This window comes from Chlorocebus sabaeus, chromosome 12 (genome assembly GCF_047675955.1).
Source record: "Chlorocebus sabaeus isolate Y175 chromosome 12, mChlSab1.0.hap1, whole genome shotgun sequence".
Taxonomy (NCBI): domain Eukaryota; kingdom Metazoa; phylum Chordata; class Mammalia; order Primates; family Cercopithecidae; genus Chlorocebus; species Chlorocebus sabaeus.
Genome location: NC_132915.1, coordinates 85,581,679 through 85,608,897, shown reverse-complemented (window position 1 = coordinate 85,608,897; position 27,219 = coordinate 85,581,679). Strand labels below are relative to the sequence as shown.

The 27,219-nt window shown below is 38.2% G+C and overlaps 1 long non-coding RNA gene across 1 annotated transcript; it reads right to left on the bottom strand.

Moving 5' to 3' along the window:
- Nucleotides 1-2,842: 2,842 nt before the first annotated feature.
- LOC119619056 (uncharacterized) lies at nt 2,843-11,893 on the bottom strand. Its single transcript, XR_005235430.2, has 3 exons — nt 11,617-11,893; nt 11,259-11,339; nt 2,843-5,349 (listed from the first exon to the last, which is right to left on the bottom strand). It is a non-coding gene; the product is annotated as an uncharacterized lncRNA (long non-coding RNA).
- Nucleotides 11,894-27,219: the final 15,326 nt, after the last annotated feature.

The window sequence follows — 27,219 nt, the reverse complement described above, 5'->3', positions numbered from 1 at the left end:
AATGTAAATTCCTTCATTTTATAGATCACAAAACTGAGGCCAAGAGGGAGGAAGCGATTTGCCCAAGATCACACAGGGAATTGGGAGAAGAATTAGATCTTAAATGCAAGCATCTCAACTGATACTTAGTCCTTTCTTTTGTATATATCAAGTTACATATTTTTTCTTCCAAATATACTTCCTGTATACTTTGTAAAATGAAGTAAGGATAAGACATGTGCAGTTTTCATATTTCAATGTTAGGGATTCAAGATTTCTTCAAGCATCTGATTGCTGATTGGCTAAGAAACACACACCAGTATTTGTGGATATGTATTAATAAAAAAAATTTCTTAGGGCATATACTTGCAATAAATTTGAAGTAATGAAGAAGCATTTGTTTCCTAGGTTTGTTTTGTTGTTGCTTTATCCTAGCAACAATTAACATGATAGTTAAGAGAATAAACTTTGGAGCCAGACAGATAAGGATTAACTCCTGGCTCCTCCATTTACTAGCTATATGACCTTATTCACCTTAGTAAATATTGCTGAGCTTCACTTTTGTCATCTCTAAAATAGAGATTACTAAGATACAAAATTCATAAGGTTTATATGAAAATATAAAACTAAGTGCTATATATAAATTTCATAATAAAGAACTTGGTACAAAATAAACACTCATTGAAATATAGTTGTTGTTGCTGCCACTATTGTCATCATTGTATTCTCTTCTTGGGAAATTAATATTTTGTGATTCCCAGGGAGGTACTCAGCCTAGCAATAAAGCAATACTGAGTCCTTTTCTCTGGGCATCAGCAAACCTGGTATCATTTATGTCATACTTGCAACTTACTAATTATGTGATTAGATCAATGTATTTTTACTCTGGCCCCAAGTTGTACCATGTATCAGAGTTTTTTTTTATTGAATAAGGCAAAAACCCAGGCTCAAATAGTCTTAAACCAAATTGTAGAAATTACATGTTTAGGTAATTGAAACCGCCACAGGCAATTTCTTCTTTAGGCTCAGGTTAATTCAGGACTCAAAATATGTCAAAAAATCTGTTTGTTTGTTTTCCATTGCACAAATCTGTTCTCTTCCATGTTGGCTTCATTCCCAAGATCCACATGGTAGCAATATGGTTGACATCAGCTCCACAGTTAAAGGCCCAAAGTTTCCATTCTAAAGAGAAGAGAGCACTTTTCTTTCCTAAACAGATTCTATAAAAGCCTTAATCCAGATTCTGACTGGTAGACATTGACTCATGTGCCTAACTCTGAACCAATCACTGTGGGCAGGAGAATAGAACACAATGTTTAGATTAAGCTGTGGTCACATGCCATTCCTGGAGATGGGGGTAAGGTAGTTCTGTTCAAATAACTAATAGTAAAGGAATGGGCCCTGTATTCTTTTTTATATTACTTTATAACAAATTATTACAAACATAGCCACTTAAAACAATCCAATTTTATTATTTCACATTTTCTATAAGTTAGGAGTCCAGGAATGGCATAACTGTACTCTTCATTCAGGTCTTGAATGGCTGAAGTCAAGGCATTAGCCAAGGCTGCCATCTCATCTGGGGCTCCTAGCACTCTTTCAAGCTCATGGGGTTGTTGGCTGAATTAAGTTTCTTGTTAATTCCAGAGGCCACCCTCATGTACTTGCCACATAGGCTATTCTCTCACAATACAATAGCTTTCTTTATTCTGAAGGTTGCCAGGAGAGTGTCTCTCTGACACTTCACCTTCTTTTAAAAGGCTCACCTTGGCCGTATGTGATAGCTCATGCCTGTAATCTCAGCACTTAGGGAGGCCAAGGCAGGCAGATCACTTGGGGCCAGGAGTTCAAGAACAGCCTGGTCAACATGGTGAAACCCCCTCTCTACTAAAAACACAAAAATTAGCTGGGCCTGGTGGTGCATGCCTGTAGTCCCACCTACTCGGGAGGCTGAAGCAAGAGAATCGCTTGAACTCAGGAGGCAGAAGTTGAAGTCAGTGGGCAGAGATCACGCCACTGCACTCCAGCCTGGGTGACACAGTAAGACTCTAACTGGGGAAAAAAAAAAAAAAAGAAAAGAAAAGAAGAAAGAAAGAAAAGAAAGAAGACAAAAGAAGGAAAAGAAAAGAAAAAAAGAAAGGCTCATCTGATTAGGCCAGGCCTACCCAGGATAATCTCCCTGTAGTCTAAGTCAACTGATTAGTAGCGTAATTATGAGAGTGACATTTCATTATATTCCTGTGGTTCTGTGCGTGCTCAGGCAAAGAGGATCGTACAAGGAATATATATTAGGGCACACAAATCTTAGGGGCCATTTTGGAATTCTAGCTACCACAAACTCACAAAAGAAAATGGGAGTCTGGTTAACAAGATGACATTGATTGTTGGGCAGCCAGAAAAATAAAATCCCCTACATCCCTTCAGAAAAACAAAAAGGCTGGGATTGGCCCAGATTATCACTAATATCTCTTCCAATTCAAATCATGCTTAATTTTGTGAAACCAAATATAGAATCTTAAGTATTTCCCTTGTCGTTGAGGGAATTAGCAGCAACTGTGTATAAAAATCACTAAAATAGAGGGCAACTTTTTCAAAAATATCACCCTCCTGAGTGTTGTCTCAGCAATTTTTGCAACCCTTCCCTTTTGGTGGGCATCTCTTGCCCACCTCGTTAATATTTTCTGACTGGCTGTTGACAGCGTATTTTTTTATAAGACTGGAAAGACACAGTCTAGCCTAGGACCCAAAGGAGTTGAAGGAGCCTTCCTTAAATATGGCCCTGACCCAGCAAGCGAGTCACCTTCCCTGAAGTCTTGGAGCTTGAGCTATGGTTTATCTCTGGCCCTTTGTTTTTGGCAATGAAAGGGGAGGATGTGGTCAGACTCATAAAGGCATTACTCAGAGCCAGTTTGGTTCTGAGGCAAGAAATCTGGCAAGATCTATTCCTACATGGCTCCATCCCTGTCTCCAAAATCTTCCCAGAGGACTGCCTTCAGGACCTTGGCCTCAATTAGGAGCTGACCACCAGCAGAATTTGAACTCAGATCTCCCAGTACTGGCCTTCTCTCATGGGTAATTGCAAGAGAACACATGATAAAATAAACAACTTCTTCTTTGGTAACAAAGCTCCCTACAGTGTTTCACATTCCCTGGGCTGAAATTTCATAAATAATTGAGCATTTACTATGAGTTAAAGCATGCATCTACATTAACTATATCCTGACTCTCTTACTCTGTGTGTGTGTGTGTGTGTGTGTGTGTGTGTGTGTGTGTGTGTGTATAAACATATATATTGAAAGACCAGAGAAGTACTTGCCCTTGAAGAATTCATGATCTACTGGTGGAGATTCAGAAATGCGTTTGAATGGTTTCAGCAAAATTTGAAATGTTGTAATGGGGGAAAACAAGGTACAGCATGTAATGTAAACCAAGACAAAAAGATTCAAGGAGGGCTTCCTGTAGAAGGTAGTGCATGAGTTGAGTTGAGCTTCAAGAAATGAATGGATGTTAGCTAGGTGAAGGTCAGAAAGGTATTTGGAAATGAACAAACAGCATTAAAAAATGTCAGATGTGTAAAACAGCAAAGTTCATGCAGAGAAAAATACAAGCAAATTGATAGTGCTGGGATGTAAACTCAGTTATGATCTGAAAAGGGTGAAAAGGTGGAGCTTTGTAAAAAAAAAAAAAAGATGAGTATGGAGAGGTCAGCATAAACAAAGTCATAGAGAGTCTTACATGCTACATTGAAGAGCTTGGTGTTTTTCCTGTGGACAACATGGTGTCCCTGAAAGGTTTTGAGCTGAGGAGAGATAGGATTTGTTTGTTGTTAATTCCTCTATCTGTAGTGTACAGAACAGATCTAAGGCTACAAGGCTGGAGATACAGAGGTCAGCTCTTGGCTGTTGGTTCAGGTAAGAAATGGTGAGAGTCTGAAATCTAGCAATGACACTGGGAGGAAAGAAACAGTCTTAGAAGATTTGGGGAATAATATCTGTAAGATTAGTTGTAGATTAGCTGTGGTGTCTAACGAAAGGAATAGTATCAAGAACAATGCCTAAGATGACCTCCTCAAGTCTTTTTCTCTCTTTCTTTTGTTCTTTCTGTCTGTCTGTCTTTCTTTTGCCCTTCCTTTCCTTTCTTTTCTTTTCCTTTCCTTTCCTTTCCTTCTCTTTCTTTCCTTCCTTCCCTCTTTCTTTCCTTTCTTCCTTCATTCCTTTTTTCTTTGTCTTTCCCTCTTCTTCTTCATGAATCAGATTGAAGTTCAACCAACATTTATTAAGAATTTATTATGTTGCAGTCATGCTCTAAACACTTTACAAAATCACAGTTTGCTTCCCAAGAAACAGTTCTATGATAAAAGAGATAAAGTAGTGAAATATTGGAGAGAGAATCAGCTTGCTTAAGGTCAGCTAGTAGCAGAGATAGGAATAAATAGCATTTGTTTTAGAGAATACATGGAGTTTGCTTGAGTCCTAGACCACTGGAATGAGAATTTTATAAACTCAAAATGCATATTTGCAGTTATTCTAAAGAGAAGCATAGTGGGATAAAGACTACAGCTTTATAATGATTGCTATTATTGTGCCACCAATCCAGTGGTAGGTTTAGAGATTTCAAACCAGTGATTTTCAAGCTTGCCTATACATTGGAGTTACCTAGGTAACCTTAAGAAACTTTAAAAAAACACTGAGCTGATCCCCCTTCTTAGAAACTCTGATTAAATTGTTTTGATGTACAACCCGGGCATCAGTATATTTAAAATTTCCAAGTGATTATAATGTATAGCCAAGACTGAGCATCACAGAGCTAGCCTCAGAACAAGCAGAAAATGATCTTCTCTGCTGACCTCTGCACCTGGTTCTCTCTCCTTTCTCCTGCCTTAGATAGTGTGACTCTGCACGAACACAAAAGCATTCTTCCCAGTATGGCCCTCCCCTCTGCTCCAGCGTCCCCGCTGCTGGTGGTCCCATGCTCTTGGCACAGACGGATCTGCTACCTAATTGCCTGCTTATTTGTTAAGTGGTTGTCCTCAGCAGATGTTCCCATGTGGGGATTTGGAGGCCAGCATCTGTATACAAACAGCCGATTGCATCACTGTCCTGCTTTTGATCTAGGCCTAATGGGGCACCGCCCAGGCCACAGATGACCTTCGAAAACTAACCTGATGATAAGCTTTTTCATTCCCCATTTTCATCCCCAACTTGTTCTTTTAATCATCCTTCATGATCTTAGAGGCTCTGCATGTGTCTTCTTGGATTACTTTCTTCCTTTGCTTTTTAAATTATTATCGCTGTTGTTGCTGTTGATCTTTCTCTTAGAATAACAGAGCATGATGGCAGTCTCGATATCTTCATGGTACAAATGTGCTAACTGGGACACAGAAAGAAAAAGTCACTTCGTCAGGATTAGGATACAGTCATTCAGGGGAAGAACTGAGTTTTAGTTCTTCCATCTCTTATCTCCATTGCCATATACCACCTTACCTAGCCTCACCAAATGGCCTATGGGTTTGATGGCTGATTCTGAAACCTCCTAACTGTGAGGCTTTGACAAGTTACTTCACCAGAACTAGCAAGATAATAATATTCTATGTCTGCCAGCATCATCGTGAAGTTTAAAAATACTGTGTATGAAGCGCATAGCACCAGGTTAAAAGAGTTGTTCAAAAGGTATGCAAAAATGCTGGAAAAGTGATAATGATGTCCAGCATGATGATTAAGTGCCCAGGCATATGAGTTAGATATTCCCATTTGAATCCCCATTATCCCTGAGTAGCAGAGCTCCTTTGGTCAAGTTACTTCACCTCTTTGAGTCTCCATTTTCTCTTTTTAAAAATGAAAATAAAGGAATATTAATCTTACCTCGTTGTAACAATATTGAGCACTTATTACACAACTTGACACATATTGAACCTTAAGATCATAAGAAATATTAGGGATGAAAGTGAGAAAGAAGAAAAAGAAGAGAAAAAAATATAAGACGACAATGCTTTCTATCATGTAGAAACAGCACTGTATGAGGAGTCAGGACACCTGATTCTTAGTATGATACCAGCTCCGAAAGTAATTTTCTGTGTGATCTCTGATAAATTCCTTTCTATCTCTGTGCTTCAGAGGTCTTATAAGGAGGACTGGATGGTCTTTGTGCCTTCTTCCATACTGTGATCTCTATCTCAACAAAGCTCTCTTATTCCTCAATTCTCTCATCAGCCAAGGAATGTGACATGCCAAGGTCCTTCTGGCTTCATAAAATAGGGTCCTTCTGTTTTCATAAACTCATTTGTCTTCCCTATCTCCTTCCCTGTCTTCCTAGCCTTTGTGGTATGACCTCCTTCTCACTGCCTTTTGTATGTACACAAGGAGACAGTCTCACCCTCTCCTACAACCTTTGCCTTAAATGTGGGGAGAAGAACCCAAGAACCCAGCCTTGGAGAAGAACTACCAAGTGCTTTTTTTTATTATTATACTTTAAGTTCTAGGGTACATGTGCACAATGTGCAGGTTTGTTACATATGTATACATGTGTGGGAATTGAACAATGAGAACACTTGGACACAGGAAGGGGAACATCACACACCAAGTGCTTTTAGAGATTAAGCCATGGTCTCCTTCTGAGAAGACAGTGACTGTCAAGTGGAAAAACTGACAACAGTTTTAGCTCCAGTCATGCAAATTGTATTACTGCAAAGACATATATTTAGCATCTATGACATCAGCTTGATTTACCTTGATTAATGGAGCAATTTGCTGTGCATTTTTCCAAATGCTGTAATCAATTAGGGCTCAAAATAGATTAGAAAACCTCTATGACGTGGACACAGTCCAAAAAGGCTAATGCATCATAAAATATATGTATATATCCTTTCCAATGATGCAGTGGATGAAGATTTGTGTCTTGGACTAACTCAGAGGGGTTCAGGTTTATACAGTTAGGCATCAGGCACTTTTGATTTCAGGTATTGTTAAAGGCAACTCAGGGGAACAGGTGCTTTGCAAATGCTACTCTATCTTGATCTAGCTTCTCAACATCTCTCCGTGTATATTCTTTTCCCCACTCCAGTCCATTCTCACAGTGATGTTTACAAAACACTCAGCTGGTTATAGCCCCCTTGTAACAACAGAATAGGCCCTAATCTCTTAGACTGACATTGACAGCCCTTTGAAATTGGCACCAGAGTATTATTTCAACTTCATCTCCTCCTATGTCCCGCACATTCCCCATATTTTATCTTTCTATATTTCTCAAGGTTCCCCCCAAATATATCATGTACTTCCTTACAACCCTGTATTTGAACCTACCTTCTCTCTGCCTTGACTAATAAAAAGAAGTCATATTTATGGAGTATTTTTTATAGACCAGGCACTGTGCTAAATGTTCATCATATATTATTGCCCTTAATTCTCTTAACCACCCCATAATCCGTGAAAGTTAAAATACTTGATCTAAGTTGTATATAAGTAAGTGACAACATTAAGATCAAACCCTGGTCGATCTAACCCCAAAGCCCTTGGTCTTTCTTCCTCTCCTTCTGTATAATTCCTTCATCTTTTCTTCTCAATCCCTCTCCACATTTCACACTCTCACTGTGCGCTTCTTTCCAGGAGGAAAGATATTTTTCAGACTTGGTGACAGTTAGATTCTAGAAGCTGACTGTGTGGCCCATTAAGAAATGAAATTACTCTGTGCCCAATTTACACATTCTACAACGACTTAACGTGCTGCTGCTCTAGGTAAAGTACCCTCCCAGGCACTAAATACGGTGCAGAGGGATGGAGTGTGGTTTAAGGATTGAACATAACAAAGCACTGCTTGACAAAGAGACTCAAGTGACTTGGGATTAAATTCTAGATATTCTATTAACCATGTGTATAATTTTGAGCCTCTCAGAATCTATACTTCATTGTCAATAAGTAGAGATAATATTCTATATTATGCATTAATCAAATTGATATGAAGATACAAAAGTGTTTCATCAAGTGCTTCACACAAGGTGTTGATTTTCCTACCTGGCACCTGGCCTGAAGGAACTTATGGTTCTAGGAGCTTTTGCTTTAAATTGTATGTAAAACTATAAACTACAAAGCAGTGTGAATTCCTGTTAATTTTGGACAAGAATTAGAGAGCTGACTGTACAACCATTGAAATTGCTGCCATGAGTTCTTCATGACTTCTCCAGGACCTCATAAAACCTGGGCCATAACTGGCCCTGAAAACCTGAGCCATAACTTGTCCTCAAAATATACCCATCAAACGAATGAATATTGCTGTCACTGCAGGAGAATCAGACTATGAAGTCAGAGACATGGGCTATGGTTCCAGCTCTACTCACTGACACTAGTAAGTAAATTCATTTTCTTGCGGACTTGGTTCTTTATCTTTAAAAAGAGTATGTTAAAACCCTGACTTCATAAAGTTGTTATGTAGAGCAAATAAAACTCCACATGGAAGTAACTTGTAAACTATAAAGAGATGTGTATGTACAAGAAGATGAAGAGAATTGACTTGTATTATTAAAGGAATGCATAGGCATATAAGTGCTGTGCTTGAGGTGCTCAGAAGATCCCCATCCAAAAGTCTATAATTCAAAGTCTAGTGAGTGGTTTATTTCATTTTTACAAATGACCATTCATCATCTTGACCTGACACTTAGCAAATGAACCACAATATCCTCCAATCCACTGCTTAGCATATTCTTGGCAGAAAGGATATTAGAGACCAATGGATCCTCTACTTTCTTTTCCCCGGTACACACCATTGTACTGTTGAGGAACCTGACCCTCAGAGGGCAGGGACTGTGTCTTCCCCTTTCTTCAGCACTTAGCACAGTGCCTCACGTATTACATATTCATTAACTCTTCAACAAGTGAATAAATAAACAAATTAAATGACTTGTTGAAGCTATCCTCAGTGCCTAGCACAGGGCCTGACCTACTATGTTTAGTTTTTTTGTGTGTGTTTTTGTTTTGTTTTGTTTTGTTTTTAATGAAATGAATGAATGGATAAATGCTCATCCAGCAAGTTGGTAGCAGCTATGGGACCCAGACCCCTTCCTTGGCAATCTGTATCCCAACATATCACAAATTGGTATTCATCCTGGTTTGCATTTCCTGCTAATTTACTTAGGTTTGAGCATTTGTCTCTACATATGTGCCTCTAACTCTGTAGAGGAAACAAGAGAGTTTGTCACTATGTCTCTGGGAATATATAGCTTAGGGTTTGTCACCCAGTAGGTAATCAACAAATGTGTCTTGATTATATGAACCTGGGCAAATTAAAGAGGCTATTTGAAGTGTGACTTCTGAGGAAGAGACCTGGTAGGAAGTACTTTGTGTGGTCTGATAATGTATTTATTTACAAGACTAATGTTTATCTAAGCTCCAGAAGATTTCTGGCTTCATTTTGGTATCTGTGTGCATTTGTGTTATTTTCCATCCTTCTGGGGAAAATAGCCCCATCCTTCTGGGGTCCAGCTGGGCTACAAAGTAATAAACAGACATAAAAATTGGCTCAGTCCATGACAAGAAGTGGGAGCAACCCAAACCCTTTAAGAAATTCTTCTCTCAGTAGTGAACACACCAGCATCCAGCTAGTTCAAGCAGGGTTCAAGTAAGCACTCTAACTTTGTGAAAACTATTTATGACCAGCACAATAAAACTTCTCTACCCACTCAGTTGCTGGGCATTTGAGACATAGTTGTTTTTCTTTCAGTCTGTTCTTTGACAACAATCAACAACATTGAGTTACTTTGACAATTTTGACAACTAATTCAGGGTATGAGCAAGCCTCTCCTTTTGTTTCCTTAATATATCCCCTTGCAATTTAAGAATTCTACAGTGTCTGATACAAATCAGTGGTCTTACTTCCTTCTGAATGGCTGACCCAAGTTTAAAACTACTGTCTAAAATATCTTACTGGATATTCTGAAGAGGCCAAATCACTTTCAAAGGTTCATCACATCTCTTTGCTTATGACATTTACTTCACAAAGAATCCCACAAACTCCAAAAAAATTACTATAGTATGTATTTGACAGATGACTCATTTGCCAATCTGTTTATTTCATATATATTGAATTAATAAACTTGTCCCAAAAGATAAAGAGGTAAAAGCCATGGCGTGTGTCCTAAAGGACACCATGTCCAGGCATGAAAAATGAAGCATGAGTATCAATTTCTATGGCACCAGACAGTGCTCACCGACACAGACGAGAGACACCCAGTGCCCCAGAAACTCAGAGAGAAGAGTGGCCACTTCTGGAGCTAGACAAGAGGAGGAAGATGGAATTTAGAAGGCTTCATGGGACAGGTAATCCTTGCACTGGGCCAGAACTGTGTATGCAAGACTAATCTGTTATTAGTGAGGGAAAGAGGTGGGAAGCATGGTTTTTACCAGTTCACTGTGCCCTCTTACTCCACTGAAGTCCTATGGTCTTAAGCATCTGCCCACTTGGGGTTATTCTTGAAAAAACAACAGTAGCCAAATTTGCTGTGTGCCAGATATCATCTGAAGTGTTTCACACTTGCTAGCTCCTCACCACAAAAGTAAATGAAGTAGGTTGTCTCCATTCTTGTAGGTGTGGAAAATATATTTTAGTTTAAATACAAGTGATGGGCACTTGACCAACATCACAGAGCTAGTCCGTAGAGCAGCGGGGCTCCAATTCAGTTCTCTCCTACTCTTTAACCTACCTTTTTAAACCACACGCTAACTACCTTCTTGGTCAGATGGTTTAATTGCTCCGTGGGGGGATATGAGTGTTGGTAGGAGCACCTAGGGAGATGTCCCTTTGGAACTTACTCCCCCAGGGCTCCATAATTGTGCTTGTATGAAACAGAACTCCCAGTGCCTACCATCTGAGCTCATGATCAAAGGAGATTGCAGAAACTCACAAATGTCAAGCGCCCATTTATCCCAGATTGTACTGTGGTGCTTTAATCTACTCTGTCTGTTGACCCTCACAAGAAGCCTGTGGACAATGGATTATTTTCTTCGTGTTGTAGATGAGAAATCTGTCTTATGTAGTTTCAGAAGTTGCTTGATTTCCCACAGCCAGTCTCTACCAAGGCAGCATTTACAAGTATGATATTTACCTCCAAAACCCATCTTATTTTAACTTTCTCCCTCTGTAGATTGCACACCACCCTGTAGCACCTGGCTTAATGATCACAGTGAAAAAGGAAAATTTAAAAAATATAGAAAGGATTAGGAAAAGAAGATATAAAATGAGAAGGAGGAGGATGAGGGAAGGAGAAGGGAAAAAAGTAGTCAAAATGTACTTACATGCTTCAAAGGAGCCCCAGTATTGAGTAATATTCACTAAGGTAGGACATTGACATAAATATTCAGGGGACATTTTCCAACCTGGATTTTGAATAAAAGAAAGACCAGAACATAAGAGGGAGTAGGGTTTTAGTGTTTGGAGATGCCAGATTGGACACAGGAGGAAAATCTGCAAGACTATGCTAGAGTAGCAATGGTGTTGGTTTTTATATAGCAATTTTCTGAAACATCTTCCACAGGACTACATGGCTCTCTTAACTTGAAAGTCCATTTTATTTGTTTATTAAATTAACTGATAGACAAAATGTTCAGTCTTTTACTATCAGAAATTTATGAGTCAAATAACGATTGCCCTCACCTCATGGTATGTTTTCATTGTATTTGTTCCATGTCTTCTGAGCTCTGGCTTCCTTGAAAAGAGGTTTGCATCTTGGCAAGATCCGTTAAATCTCTCTACTTTGCTGATAGCAAGCAGCCCAGAAACAAAACAAAAGCATTGAATCTATATTTCCCTGCCTTCCTTTTCCTCTCTTCTCTAACCCCTCCCCTAGAGAATGCCAGAGAAATAAAAATAAAGTCGTAATTAAGAAAAGAACTAAGAATAAATTCCATGCATTTAACCCAAGTTCCATCTCTGAACCCAGGAGGATTGGTGCATAGCTGTGGTTGTGCTAGAGGAAGCGTGCAGGGAACTCATGCTGTGCTTTCAACACAAATACAGCTCATAAGGAATAGTTTATCACTTAAACCATCTCTTTAATTCTGCAGAGTAGAGGGAAGACCTCAAAAAAGGCTCAGATACAACCACCACGGCCACCAGGGTCTTTCAGTTCCGGAATCCCTCTGGCACAAATAGCTCAGAGCAATTCACAAACATTTATTGACGAAACCCCATGACCCCTCCCCCAAGTGAATACTTTAATATCCCATTCTGCAGAGGGCAAAACGGTAACATGGAGAAGTTCAAGGCTCTTGGCTGCCTGCCATGCAGAGAAAATGAAGTCGTGGCTGGATTCTGAAAGAAAAGCATCGCCAGGTGCACAGTGGATTATTCAAGAAATGTGGTGAAAAGAGCACAGGGCTGTAAGTCAGACCTGGGCTCTCATCCCTGTGCTGTCACTCACTTGCCAGGGAACGGTGTCCAAGTTACCTCCACGCTCCGGCCTCAGTCTCCCCACGTGTGTAATGGAAGGTTGAACTAGAAGACCTTAAAGCCCCTTCTACCTGTAAAAAGTCATGGAGTTCTAAGTCCACCAAGCCAGAGGACTAGACAGGCTTTCTTATCACTGCAAATCCTAAACCTTGCAACCCTCTTTCCTGTTGGAGGAACTCCTCTATGCCTCTCCAAATTCAGCCCCTTAAAGCTTGGTTCTACTTCTCCTCCTCCAGGTGGTGTCCCCTGACTTGTTGCTGCCTACAAGAATTTTGTGACTTTCAGAACACCTGATTGCTTACTTTTTCACATGGGAGGAGCTCAAACAATATTTACTAAATTAGAAGATTCTGTGTGGTTTAATCCTTAATTCAAATACCCTCGTCTAACCAGTGGGACCTGGAGGGCAGAATTAGAAAAGTGTTTGTTAAACCTTAAATATCTTAATAGATCTTCAACCTTCAATATCCATTAATAGGTGCTTTTTTTCTAAATCCATCTGGATTTTAAAATCCTGATGATACATGCCCAGAGAGGTGGTTCTTAATGTGGAGGTCCAATTTAATGCACTGTAATTTAATTTAGCAATTAATTATTGATCATCTACTCTTTGCCAAAAACTAGAGTAGACTCTGGAGTTACAAAGATTTCTAAGATTTAATTCTTTCCCTCAAGGCTATTCGGCTCCATGAGAGAAGCAGGCAAGGAGAAAGGCAGCTGTAATACATTGAGATTACTTCAATAGCAGAAGCATCTACAAGACAAACAAGAGGTATGAGGCAAATAAAGAGTAAAAAGGCCAATTACAGCTCAGATCTCGTTGAATTTGCTTTGCCTTAGACCCTAAAATAGTAAAGTTGTGACATAAAGGTTTCAACTTTGATAAGATTTCACAAGACAAAGTTGGAAGATCCCAAGATTATTGTGTATGTATGTCGGGGGTCAGAGGGAAGAGGGAATGCTGCATGAGTGAAAAACTTAAAGTAGATGTTCTTTCAAAGGAAATGCAGTTGGCATGAACAGTTTTTAAACTAATGGATACCAAGGTATAGATTCACTGCAAATAAAAGTAGGTCATTTGAGACAATCCCGTGGCATCACATATAGGAACGTTTCTTCTCCTTCCTGGCTTGATTTCCTTAAATGGAAAAAGGGTGGTTAGATGAGATAATCACAATAATCCCTTCCAGCTTTGGTGTTCTGTAGTTACATGGAACACAGACAGTGTCTTCTCTGTTGCCTCCCACAACATTTATTGCTGGGTTGGGCACTAGAATGGAAGACAGGAAGGAGAAAACAAGAAAAGTGTGGAGAGAGGGTTGTTTTCTCCCTCTAGGGACTCTGAAGTTTCAAGAAAGGTGAAATTCAGAGGTATTCAGACGAGAAAAGAAGTAGCAGGATAGGAGTTGTCATTATAAGTGTATTCCTTAGAGGTAACAAAGGTTTTTATCTTGTGTAGTGACATTAGCCAGATACTTGTAATCAGAAGGCTTGGGTTCAAGTTCTGGCACTATAATTCAATAGTTTGTAAATCCTTAGAAATCTACTTACTCTCTTGAGCCTCAGTTTCTCCTCTGTAAAATGGAGTAAATAACACTGTTAATTTAGATATATTAACTATTTGAGAGAGACATGCTTTGTAAACCACGAAAGGCTATATAGAGGTTGGTTATTGTTGTTGTTTTTGTTGTTATAAAGGGTTGTGATACTCTACCCAAATGATGATTTTTTAGACATTTGTGACAGGCAATGAGAGAAAGAAGTGGAAGTCAGGGAGTCGTCAAATTTACTGGACTACTCTGTTCCATCCTCACACGAGCTGTGAGCCGAGTCTGTATTCTGCATCTCCTTTCACAGAGCAGTAAGCAGAAGCTACGGAGAGCTGGTGGGCTCTCGCAAGCCCATGGATCTATACACTCAGAGAAAAAGCCGCTAATAATTTCCAACTCACCCTGGAGCAGATACACACACAGTGTTGAGATTGCTCATGGCCATAGAAGAGCCTCAGCTGGTAAATTTATAGAAGGCTGGTCTGCATTTTTAAGCAAGATAACTAAGCCTCCAGAGTTCACCCTGAATTAAAAAAAAAATCTTTACAAGTATATGAGTCTCACAAGCTGAGATTTATGTAGAGATTTAGGTTTGTTGATGTATAAGGTAAATTTTTAATTCACCAGATAGATGCCAAAGCAAACCAAAGTTAGTATATCAGCACCATCTAGTGGGTGAGTTCTGTCAATGCACACACTAGAGGAGCAAACGGTAGGCAAAGAAAATGTGTACCCCCCAAGGCTTTGGGAAGGCTGCGGAGGAAATAGCGCCTATCAGAGAGAACCTTAGGCTGGTCACAGTGGCCCACACCTGTAATTTCCGGGCTATGGAAGGCTGATGCGGGAAGATAGCTAGAGGCCAGGAGTTTGATACCAGCCTGGGCAACATGGCAAGACTCCAGTCTCTACAAAAAATAAAAAATTAGCCATGTATGGTGTCATGTACCTGTATTGTAGCAGCTATTCTAGAGGCTAAGGCAAGAGGACCGTTTGAACCCAGGAATTCAAGGCTGTAGTGAGCTGTGATTGCGACACTTCATATAAGCCAAGATGACAGAGTGAGACCCTGTCTCAAAAAAACAAACAAAGGAAAGAAAAGGAAACCTCAGCTAGGAGCTCTAATAGTCAGCATGGGTCCAACACATCTCTACTACAGCTAAGGCATGATGAAACAATTAGACCACGGAAACAGTCCAGACACTGTCTAGTTTTAAATCTCTCAGTTTCTTGGCCTGTGAAATGGGGATAATAATTGCTGCTTTAGAGGGTTGATGATGAGATTATATTATGGTATTAATCGGGATGAATTTAGAAAGGTACTTTATATGGAAAATAATATTCCGTGGTAGCTACTGACTTGATGCCTATCATCTATCTCCTTTGGATATCAAGTAGCCATTAATACTTTAGGTTTCCAAATAAGAAACTGCGGTTGAATATGGGTCGGTGACAAGTCCAAGATCACACAGCCAGTAGGTGGCAGAGCTGGGATTAGACCACCAGTGTGATATGCGCCAAAGCACTAGTTGACTCCACTGTACTGGGTATTAGATGCACAGAGTTTACTCCTTTTCTTCACCCTGAATTTTGTTTCTTAAGATGAACATTTGAATGCTACGATGTACTTGTGCATACACACAAATAAATATCATGAGATTCTTCGTACAGATGTGGAAGCTGAAACTCAGAAACACTAAATAATCTACCAAAAATTAACAATTACTGAGAGATCTGAGATTTGGACTCTGACTTTCTGATTATTGCTGTAGATTATTGCTTCAATCCACCTTCTACTAACTCATTTGCTCATCATTCATCTCTAATTGTGAAGTATATTTCTGTTTACATCCCAAGAGTTGCTGGTTTATTTAAATGGACATCTGCACTTAGGAAGGTCCCTGGCTCATCTAACTGGGATCTGTTTTTCTGCCCATAGAGGAAGGGAGGGTTATCTCTGGTGTACAAGATTGTTTCTCAGACTCCCATCAGCTCAAGAAGAGTGACGTGTCCCATGAGGGCGGAGGACAAGCTGGCTGGATGGAGAGAACATCATCTCTGAGCCCAAGCAGGGGTTACCACTCCAGTTAGTCTTAAAAGAGGTGACTGAAGAGCCTTACAAAAAGAATTACTGGGAGAATTTCACAAAATAAATAAAAGCCACTCATGTTTCCCAAGGCTATACTTTGTGTCTATAAAGACCCAGGGACACAGAGCCCAAATGTGGTTTGTTGGTTTGTTTATTATTTATTTATTAGAGACAGGTTCTTGCTCTGTTGCCTGGACTAGAGTGCAGTGGCACAACCATAGCTCACTGCAACCTTTAACTTCTGGGTTCAGGTGATCCTCCCACTCCAGTCTCCTTAGTAGTTAGGGCCACAGTTGTGCACCTCCATGACTATTTTACTTTTTTGTAGAGATAAGGTCTCACTATGTTGCCCAGGCTAGTCTCAAACTCCTGACCTAAAGCACTCCTCCCACCTAGGCCTTCCTAAGTGCTAGGATTACAGATATAAACCACATTGCACCCAGCCCCAAGTGTGGTTTGATCAAAGTCCGTGAAAGAGCTTGACAGTAGCCAGGCTCCGTGACTACTAACTTCCTGTTAGAACTAGGTATTTTGTCCAAACCCTTGGATTATGACCCAGAAGGATCAAATTACCCATGGCATGAAGAAATTGCTCTGCCTGACAGTTGCTTCCCTCTACAGGTCACTTTGCCTACAGGCAAGAAGATGTTTGGGATTGAATCTCAGAATTAAAACATGTACCATAGAACATAAAGTATAATAAAAAAAAAATCCAACAGATAAAAACAGGATGCTATCTTACCAAGAAAGTCGGGTGTGGACATCCATACACTCTCAGAGGAGTGTGACGGCAACAATAGCAATGACATGAAATACCGAGTTGCTTGTATTCTGGTCTTTGCAAAAGTGTTTTGTGAAGTTATGTCAGGGGAAAAACTTAATTAAAATATTCTAATCTGAGATAGATGAACACACACATACATTTCTTTTAAAAAATTGTTGTTCCTTTTTTCTGCCTCATAACATGAATTCCCATTTTAAAAATGGGACAGTTGAGATTCATAGGACAGTCATACAGTGGTCCAATGCTGTGCTTATGCAATGACAATGTCTTTTGGAAAAATGTATCAAGACAGAACCTCTATTGACCTGTGTGCCTGCATGAACTATGCTAACAGAGACCCATGCTAACTCTTAACAGACTGTAGTGTGAACAGAAAATAAATGTATGTGAAGAAAAAAATAAAACAAACAAGAAGTCCTCGAGATCTTTTTGTTATTTGCTTCTGCAGCATAACCTCAGTTGCCCTGAATTCTATAACACATCTTTCATTAGCTAGCTTCTGTTTTGCTCCCCTCTGGTTCAAAGGGTACAGGGGACAAGGAGATGGGTCATTTCTTATTCCTGATTGACTTCCCACTCTCTAGGCCTTGCCAAAGATTAAAGCTGACTTTCTTTCTCGAGGGGTGTTTCCCTGAACTTCTCAGAGGTTTCATGTTGGACACTCCTTCCCTGCAGTTTCTTTGACCCCAGGCTTTTCTAGCTATTCTAAGAGGTCTCTGGGGATCTGTCCTCATTCTTTGGGCCTTCACAGGCAAGTATACCCCCAGTCTCCTTTTGTAAGTTTTCCTTGTCCCTCCAGGCAGACTTACTGGACAAAACCAACCAAGACTCCAATGAGCTCTGTATCATCAGCCCACACATGTTCCTTGGGAAACAATCACTGGCTCCTTGCCCTGACGAACTTTCTAACTGCAGGTCAGTAGCAATACAACAGTCTCTCCTGGCTCTAATTCAAAGCAGTTAGTCAGCTCTTCTTTTCTCTTTTATGTTTACTGAAGCCAGACTTCAGTCTACAGTCAGCTTTAGATTTCTTAACATGACCTAATTGTGGACTTTCATATCTCAGACTTGCAAGGGATGCATTCCAGAGTTCTTTAACTGGTATCCCTAGAGCCCCTCTTACTAGCTAAGCATTGGAAGATAACACGGTATATTAGATAACAGGGAAGTCCAACTGCTATAACAATCAACCTTCAGATCTCTCTGTCTTGACTCAATACGACTTATTTCTTATTCATGTCACCATCCATGCAGGTTGGCAGCAGAAAGAGACCCTGTTTCAAGCTGTCATTCATGGACCCTTGCTCTTTCCATGTAATAGCTCAGATCCTCCATGGTCTTTCTGTTCTTCTCTAGATTCATTTCGTTCAGCTGCACAGGATGAGAGAAAGAGCATGTGAAGTATCACACAGGAGATTTTAGAAGTCAGACTTAGAAGTAGCATTTGTAACTTCCACTCATATTTCTTTGGTCTGTTCATTGCAATGAGAGTTGAGAAACATAGTCTAGCTGTCTCCAGAAGAAAAAGGAACCATGTAGCATGTTTTAGGCAACACATCACATTGTTTCTGCTTCAGTCCTCAGCTCTGGTTACTGAATATCCATTTTACTATTCTTCCCATACATAGAATACATTCAACTTGTTCCCAGGAGAAATAAGCCAAAGTCCTACTAAGTCATCTCATCTAGGTCAAGGTCCAAGATACTTCACTGATGCATAGTTTTCTCCCTCAGTTCGCAATGTGAGTTCTCAGGTTCTGGGTAACTATTCAGAAAAGAGGTAAATAGGAGACACACAGCAGTTACTGGACTAATGCAAGTTTGAAATCCCGCTGGGGAGACATCGTGAAGGTCCTCTATGGAGAAGAGAGGAAGTTCATGGACAAGCCGTGATTTTGTTCTCTGAATGATACTTCTTTGGGCACTCATTGTTTTCAGTGGCTCTTGGCTACAAACTCAGAGGTTCTCTCCTATCCATTGCACTCCTAAGCCACAATTGAAATGAACATTTGGGAATGCCTTCCTTGGGGGCTACTTATACTTTGCAGCCTATATCCAATCCAAAGGTTGTTCTAAGCTTTGCCAAGCACTCGCAGCATTTTGAAATGGGATGATGGTTTCATGGCAATATTGTTTGCTCAAAAACATTGTGGGCTTATGACTTATTTGATTCCAGTCAGTTTCATGTACTAGTGACTAGTGACTCCACCCAACATTCTGTCCCAGACACAGTTTTTAAATTTTCTTTTCTTTTTTTTTTTTTTTTTTTGCATCCTCCTCATAGGCTTCCTCATGTCCCCTTTTCATGTGTTGATAGCAACCTTGAGTTTATCTGGAATAGTAAGCTTGAGAGATAACTGTAGCTGTTTTCAGAATTATCTTTACTGAAGCGCCAAATTACTTTTCCTTTTGTTATTGAGACTATTTATTGAATTCTTGCTATGTAAATAGCTTTTTAAAAAATTACTTATTTATTTACCTTCTCATCTTTTACTGTTTGAGACCTAGAAGCAGTAGGTTTTTCTCAACATTTAATGCCACAAGTTTCTGGAATCTTTTTAATTCTCTTCCATTTGAGTTTCCAAATTGGAACATTCTTTATGGAACTCATCTTTTTCCTTTATGCCTTGTCAATGTCAGCCAAAAGAAGGCAAGATAGGCTGGGCACCATGGCCCATTCCTGTAATCCCAACACTTTGGGAGGCTGAGGTGAGCAGATCACCTGAAGTCAGGAGTTCAAGACCAGGCTGGCTGACATGGTGAGACCCTGTCTGTACTGAAAATACAAACAATTAGCCAGGTGTGGTGTTACATGCCTGTAATCCCAGTTACTCAGGAGGCTGAGGCACAAGAATTGCTTGAACCTAGGAAGCGGAGGTTGCAGTGAGCTGAGATCACAGATCACACCACTGCACTCCAGCCTGGCAACAGAGTGAGACTCCACCTCAAATAATAATAATAATAATAATAATAATACAATAAAATAATAAAAACAAAAAAGACAAGCTATACCCACTCTGTTTTTGTTTTTGTTGTTGTTGTTTTTCCAACTATGTACCTTAAAGCTACATTTATCCAAGTGAATGATCTGCTTTATACCTTATGGCATGCAACTAGTTTACCAAATGCTCTTGTACTACATAATACAGTCTGTTATCTACACAGCCTCTGATATCAGTTTCCTAGCTGACCAACCACAAAGCCGAAGACACATATTTATTTTCTGTGGCAATACTGCCATTCGCCAATTAATGTATTAGTCGGAGTAATTCTGTATCAAACCACCTCAGTGTCCCAAAGGCTTCTCACAATAAAAGTATATTTCTTGCTGACACCAAAGCTCATTGCAGTTTGACAACAGGGACTCTATTCTCAGCGGTTAGTAAATTCCCTGGTTCATTCCACCTCGTGACTCTACTATCACATTAGATTTTGCTGCATGTTAGGGTAAAGTTGGTAACCTAAAAAAACAAAGCAAAACAATACAAAACTCTGATGCCCAGCTCCTATGCCATACTAATGAAATCAGAGTATCTGGAAGTACCAGCCAAACATCGTCAGTGTTCTTTAAAGATCCTCAGATTTTCCAAATTACGGCAGATTAAGAACCATTGCCCTAGAACAAGAATCAGCAAACTATAGCCCAAAGGCAAAATTCAGCCCACTGTCTGCTTTCATAAATAAACTTTTATTAGCACACACAAGTTATTGAAACAAGTTTTAATGGAACATAAATCCATTTATTTATGTATTGTCTGTGGCTGCTTTTGCACTACAACGGCAGAGCTGAGTAGCTGCAGCAGAGACTGTGTGGCTCACAAAACCTAAAATATCTATTATCACCTCTTGTTGCTAAAAAGTTTGCTGACTCCTACTCTAGAACCTAGGAGATCTCCAACAGAGAGAAGATAAGGAATAAAGGAGAACACAGAACTCCATAGGAGAAGTTTTAGGGTTTATGTACAGTACAATTTATGCACTTTAAAAAGAAATCTTTATATTAGTGATTCTGGTATTCTCTTTCAGCTTTGGTTCCTTCAATGTCCTGAAGATATTTTTTGGAAGACTTTCAATTATTTATTTAACTTTACCTTAATGGTACAGAGTGATTCAAACTTCCTGTTTCTTATTGAGTCAATTCAAGTGAATTATATTTATCTAGAAATATGTTCATTTTAGTTATCTATTTTAATATAAAATTGGTCATGCTATTCTCATGTATTATCATCTGTATCTGTGGATATGTCTCTGTCTTCGTTCCTAATATTACTTACTGTCACTTTTTACATGTTAGTAAACCTTCCTAGAGGTTTACAAATTTCATTAGCATTTTCAACAAAACATTTCTTGGCTTTGTTGACTTTTGTTTTTAATTTTGTTTAAATTTCATTACTTTTTGTTTATATCACTATTTTGAGCTCATTAATTCTACTTTCTTTAGTCTTGTTATTTTCTAACCAGTTAAGTTAGATGCTTACATTAATAATTTATAGCCATTTTTACTTCTTAGTATGATTATAGGAGGCTAACTTAACTCTTGAAAACAGTTTTTATCATATTCTAAATGTTGATAGATTAGTGTTTTTATTATCATTATAGTTTTAATTTTAAAAGAGCTTTCATTATTTCTTTGCCTATAATTTAAGAATATGTTTAAAATTTCCCAATGCATGTGACATTTTAGTTAAACTTTTATTATTTACTACTAAATTAATTGTTCATCATAGTCAAAGAACATGTACTGTATGAGGCCTATTCCTCACAATCTGTTAAGTACTGCTTTATAAATTTTAGTGCGTATATGATGTACATATAATTGAAAAAGTATGTATGTTGTAATTGTTGGATGTATAGTTATCAGGCAAAATGGTACAGCAGTTCAAAGTGCTGACTTTAGAACCAGAAATTCCTAGTTTCAAATCCTAACTGCCTACTAGCTCTGTCACTAGAAGCTGTGAAATCTAGGAGATCAGTAAATTTTCTGTGCTTCAGTTTAAGCATCTGTAAATTGGAGATTATAAGAGGATCTATCTCATACTTTTCTCGATGGGAATAAATTAGTTAATACATGCAAAGCACTTCAGTACCTGGCACTTTGGAAACATTATCCATTATTATACGTTCATTAAGTAAATCTTCATAATCTTGTTGATAAAATCTTCTATATGTTTACTTTTTTATCTGTTTAATTTATATGTGTAATATGTGTAGTGAGAAACATGTAACAATTCTTCAAAGTGATAGCAATTTTCATTTTTGTCACATTTTCCTGTGTTTCTGTCAACTATTATCTGGTGCTATTTTGTTAGATATGTAAAAGGTTAGACTGGAATATCTTCCTGGTAAGATATCATTATGCAATAACCTTTTCCCTCTAAGGGTTCTTATTATTTTAAGATTGCTTTTATCAGAATGGGCATGGTGGCTCAGGCCTGTAATGCCAGCAGTTTGGGAGGCCAAGGTGGGTGGATTGCTTGAAGTCAGGAGTTCAAGACCAGCCTGGCCAACGTGGTGAAACCCCATCTCTACTAAAATTAGCCAGGAGTGGAGGCAGGTGCCTGTAATCCCATCTACTCAGGAGGTTGAGGAACTTGAATCGCTTGAGCCCAGGAGGCAGAGGTTGCAGTGAACAGAGATCATGCCACTGTACTCCAGAATGGGTAACAGAGTAAGACTCTGCCTCAAAAAAAAAAAAAAAAAAAAAAAAAAGATTACTTTTATCAAATATTAATAAAATTGTTTTCAGTTTCTTTGGGTTGGTATTTTTTCTAGTATATCTTTTTTCCCCATCCTTTTATTTTCAATATTACTTTGTTCTTATGTTCTAGGTGTGCCATTTGTATAGAACATATAGCTTTAAAAAATCCAATTTGACAATATGTATCTTGAAGCTGGTGACTTTAGTTTATTCATATCCATTGTGATTTCTGGTATATTTGTATATATTTCTGTCAATTTACGTTATACTTTTTCCACATCTTTTCTAATCTTCTCTTTTTTTTTTATCTTGATTAATTGATATTTTTCTTATTCTACATTTTTTTTAAATCTCTCTGGTCTGGAAGTCAGTTGCTTTATTTCCAGTCTCTGAAAGGTTAACCTTAAAACTCTACGATGCATACTTGTCAAAAGTCAATCAGCATCATAACTAGCATTCTGAATTGAAATTCAAAAATTCAAAAATTACTAGAGTTGGCCCTCAATCCCTGGATTATGTGATTTTATTGTTGTTTGTTTTGGTACCTTGTTGTAACTCATAAATTAATCATTACTAAAATTATTGTTTTACATAAATAATGCTTATTTTCTTTTTGTATTTCAGACCTTTCTTTGGAAATCATTTTTATTCTTCCTGGAGTTAATCCTTTAAACACTGCTCTAGTGACACCTGCTGGTATTAATAATTTGTTTACATTTATCCGACTAGTCATTTTATTCTCTTTCTTAAAAGATAATTTGTGAGCTGGGCGCGGTGGCTCATGCCTGTAATCCCAGCACTTTGCGGGGCTGAGGCAAGCAGATGACGAGGTCAGGAGATCGAGACCATCCTGGCTAACATGGTGAAACCCCGTCTCTACTAAAAATACAAAATTAACCAGGCGTGATGCCATGCGCCTGTAGTCCCAGCTACTTGGGAGGCTGAGGCAGGAGAATCGCTTGAACCCGGAAAGGTGGAGTTGCAGTGAGCCGAGATCATGCCACTGCACTCCAGCCTGGGCGACAGAACAAGACTCCATCTCAAATAATAATAATAATAATAATAATAATAATAATAATTTGTAGGTACACAATTCTAGATTCACGTTGGCTTGTTTCTCACCACTTTGAAATTATTTTGTCAATGTCACTTGATTTTTATTGTTGAGAAGTCTACTCTTAGTCCATTTTCTCTTCCATTGCATACACGGGGCTTTTCTTTATTGGATGCCTTAAAGATGCTTTTCATATTGTGGTGGTGGCCATGGTATTCTTCAGTTGGAAAACAGTGTGTATCATTCCATCCTCCATGTCCCTTAACCTGTTTCTGATATGTTCTATTTCCTGGGTTCTTTGTGTTGCGTTCTAGCATGAGAGCTATCTTAGATGAACTCTGTCTTGAGTTATGCCTAATCTGCTGTTTAATTTGTCCACTAAGATTTTAATTTTAATGACATGGTTCTTCATTTCTTGGAGTTCTAATTTGTATGTTCAGTTTTTTTATGTGCCTGTTTATTGTCTTGTCTGTATGTTTTTGGGGGAGGGAAAGGGAGATCGCTGGTCATTGTTTATAACTTGTTACTTTCAAAATCCCAGTTTCTTACTTTATTTTAGACAAGTTCTACAGAGTTATTTTACGTGCTATATTGGATCATTATAATATTTAACTTTTTCATTTGTTTTTGCTGATACTAGCTTCTCTTCTTGTGTGTTGTTTTAGTGATTGGAACTGTGAGCTCTTATTTGGTTGAAAATTATCAATGAAGATCCTGAGGACCCAAACTGGTGACACTTTCCTCCACAGAAGATTTACTTTTGTGTCTGCTGGGAGCCAGAGGACACGTCAAATTTTGAACCTTGTTTTCCATCTTTCAGGAATCTGATTTAGTGTGTGAGTCTTAAGTGTAATTCTCCTACTGTTCAGAGGATCCAATGATTAGCCTCTAGACTCTAATGCTGTTTCAGGCATTCATTCCCAGAGAAAACCTGGTTTTCTGTCCTGTACGAGATACTATTCCATTCTCCCTAATCTAACTTCAGCTCTCTCTTATTTTCTGGTTCTTTTATTCTTCATTTTTAATTTTTTGTCTTTGAAGATTTCTCTTTCTTTAGCAAGCACATAAATACATTAAAATGTTCATTTTAATGTATTCATGCCTTCATCTCATTATAATTTGGAAACCCTTCCAAGTATACAGCTCTACATACCACCAGATGAAGAAATTATTCTTTTAACCTCATTGATATTATTGATACACATGTCTTATGTTCCCAATATACTGTTATACCTTAAATGCATCAATTGTGGATGTTCACATGTCTTTATAACTCCTTGTATGTAGCCTAGTCTAGACTAGATGGAAAATTGAAACACCACATGTTCTCACTTAAAAGTGGGAGCTGAACAATGAGAACACATGAACACAGGGAGGGGAGCAACACACACTGGGATCTGTTGCGGGGGCAGGGGGATGGAGAGCATCAGGATAAATAGGTAACGCATGTGGGGTTTAATACCTAGGTGATGGGTTGATAGGTGAAGCAAACCACCATGGTACACGTTTACCTATGTAACAAACTTGCCTGTCCTTCACATCCTGCACATGTATCTCAGAACTTAAAATAAAATAGAATAAAATTTAAATATCTCTGTGTGTGTGTGTGTGTGTGTGTGTGCGCGCGTGTATGTTTGAGGAACAATTCCCAGTGCTGTTTTTATGTATCCACCCAATTGCTTACAGAGACTAGCAGGGTCCAAATATGCCCTTAGCAATCCTGTAAACTGTCACCCCCAGACACCACACACATACCATACTGACTTCTATTTTCATCAGTTGGCCATACCAAGATTTCCAGCACGACTTTGCCTAGGTCAGATGCAATCATTTTTGCTTTGCCTGAGACTCAGAAACACATTAGATATTTGTCAAATACTGTGTTAGCTCATACTCTTACACTGAGGTTTTTACACGTCAGGTAAAATGTTAACTAGTAGGCACACCCACAGTATATGTGTATTATCATTGGCCAAAAATACAATTTTACTCCATGGAATCCTAAATATTTTATGCTAGAAAGGTATATATTATATTATAGAATAGAATAGAATAGGACTATGCAATGTGAGACTGCAAGTTAAATTGACCTCTATTACTTTTTTAAAAAAACATAGAAATCAGCATCTCTCATGGTCACAGGTTTAGAAATCCTAAACAAAATATTTGCACATTAAATCAAGGGATATTTACAAACATAATACACCACAGACACATCTGGCTTTTCCAGGAATTTAAAAATGAACTTACCATTTAAATTTCATTAATGTTTCTTATCACATTAGCAGAGAAAGGGAGAAAAATATATAATCATCTCAATAATGCAAGAAAATAATTCAATAAAACGCAAAACTAATTCATGATAAACCCTCCTAACCAAGTGGGAAGATATAGAAATATCATTAATCTGATAAATAATATCTACCAAAAACCTCTAGCACCTGTCATATTACTGGTGAAATATTAAAGATATTTCTTACTGGAATTGGAGTTACACAAAGATATCCATTATCACCACTTCCATTCAAAGTCTTCTTGGCAGCCTTAGACAGAAAATAAAGGGAAGGGGTTGGGGAGGAAGTCAATGGAATTGAAAACAAAAGAATAAAACTGTCATTGTTAAGTGACATGATTGTGAATATAGAAAATTCCAAAGAAAAAAATGGCAAACTATTAGAATTAATGAGAGGATTTTGCAAAGCTGCTACAAAGTTACAGAAATTAATTATATTCCTATATGCTGAAATTTAAAAACAGAAAATTAAACTTTAAAAATTATGCGTAAGGAGACTAACATCAGAAACACCACATACTTAAATTTAATAAAATGTATGTTGATGACTTCCACATAAAAACAACAAAACATTAATTATTAAGATAAGTGGAGACTCTTGTTCATAAGTTGGAGACTCAACATTTTTAAATGGTCAACGTTCCTTCAAAATAATCAACAAATCTAGCGCAATCAGAATAAAAGTCTCAACAAACTCTTTTTTTGAAAATTGACAAACATCGTAAAGTGTCAGAAAATGGAAAAGGCCAAGAAGAAACAAAGTAATTTAAAAGAAGCAGAGCTTAGTTGGAGAATTTATACTACCAGATAGCAACACCTATTAAAAAGTCATAGTAATAAACACATTATGATATTGGCATAGAAACAGATAGTGGGACAGGTTAAAGCCCTCACACATATACAGTCACTTGATTTATTATAAAGACGTTATTGCAGTGAAATGAGGAAATGTGATATTTTCAGTAAAAAGTATTGGATTCATTAACTATCCATACAGAAAAATAATTTTGAACTCGATCTTGCACTATGCACAAAAGTCAATTCCAGATGAATTACAGATCTAAATTGGAAAAGTAAATCAATAAACTAATGGATGAAAGCATAGTAGCATATTTTAACAACCTTGACATAAGCAAACATTTCTTTAAAAAGACATGAAAAGTGCTAATTATAAGATAACAAAGCACTGATTACTGTATTATATTCAAATTTTCTATTCATCAAGAGAACTAGTAAAAGTTTAAAAATGCAACTCACAGACAGAAAAGATATTGAGAGATACAAAACTATGAAAAAAATATGAGTTCCTGTTATTGAGTAATATGTAAAAGACAGCCAAGTAT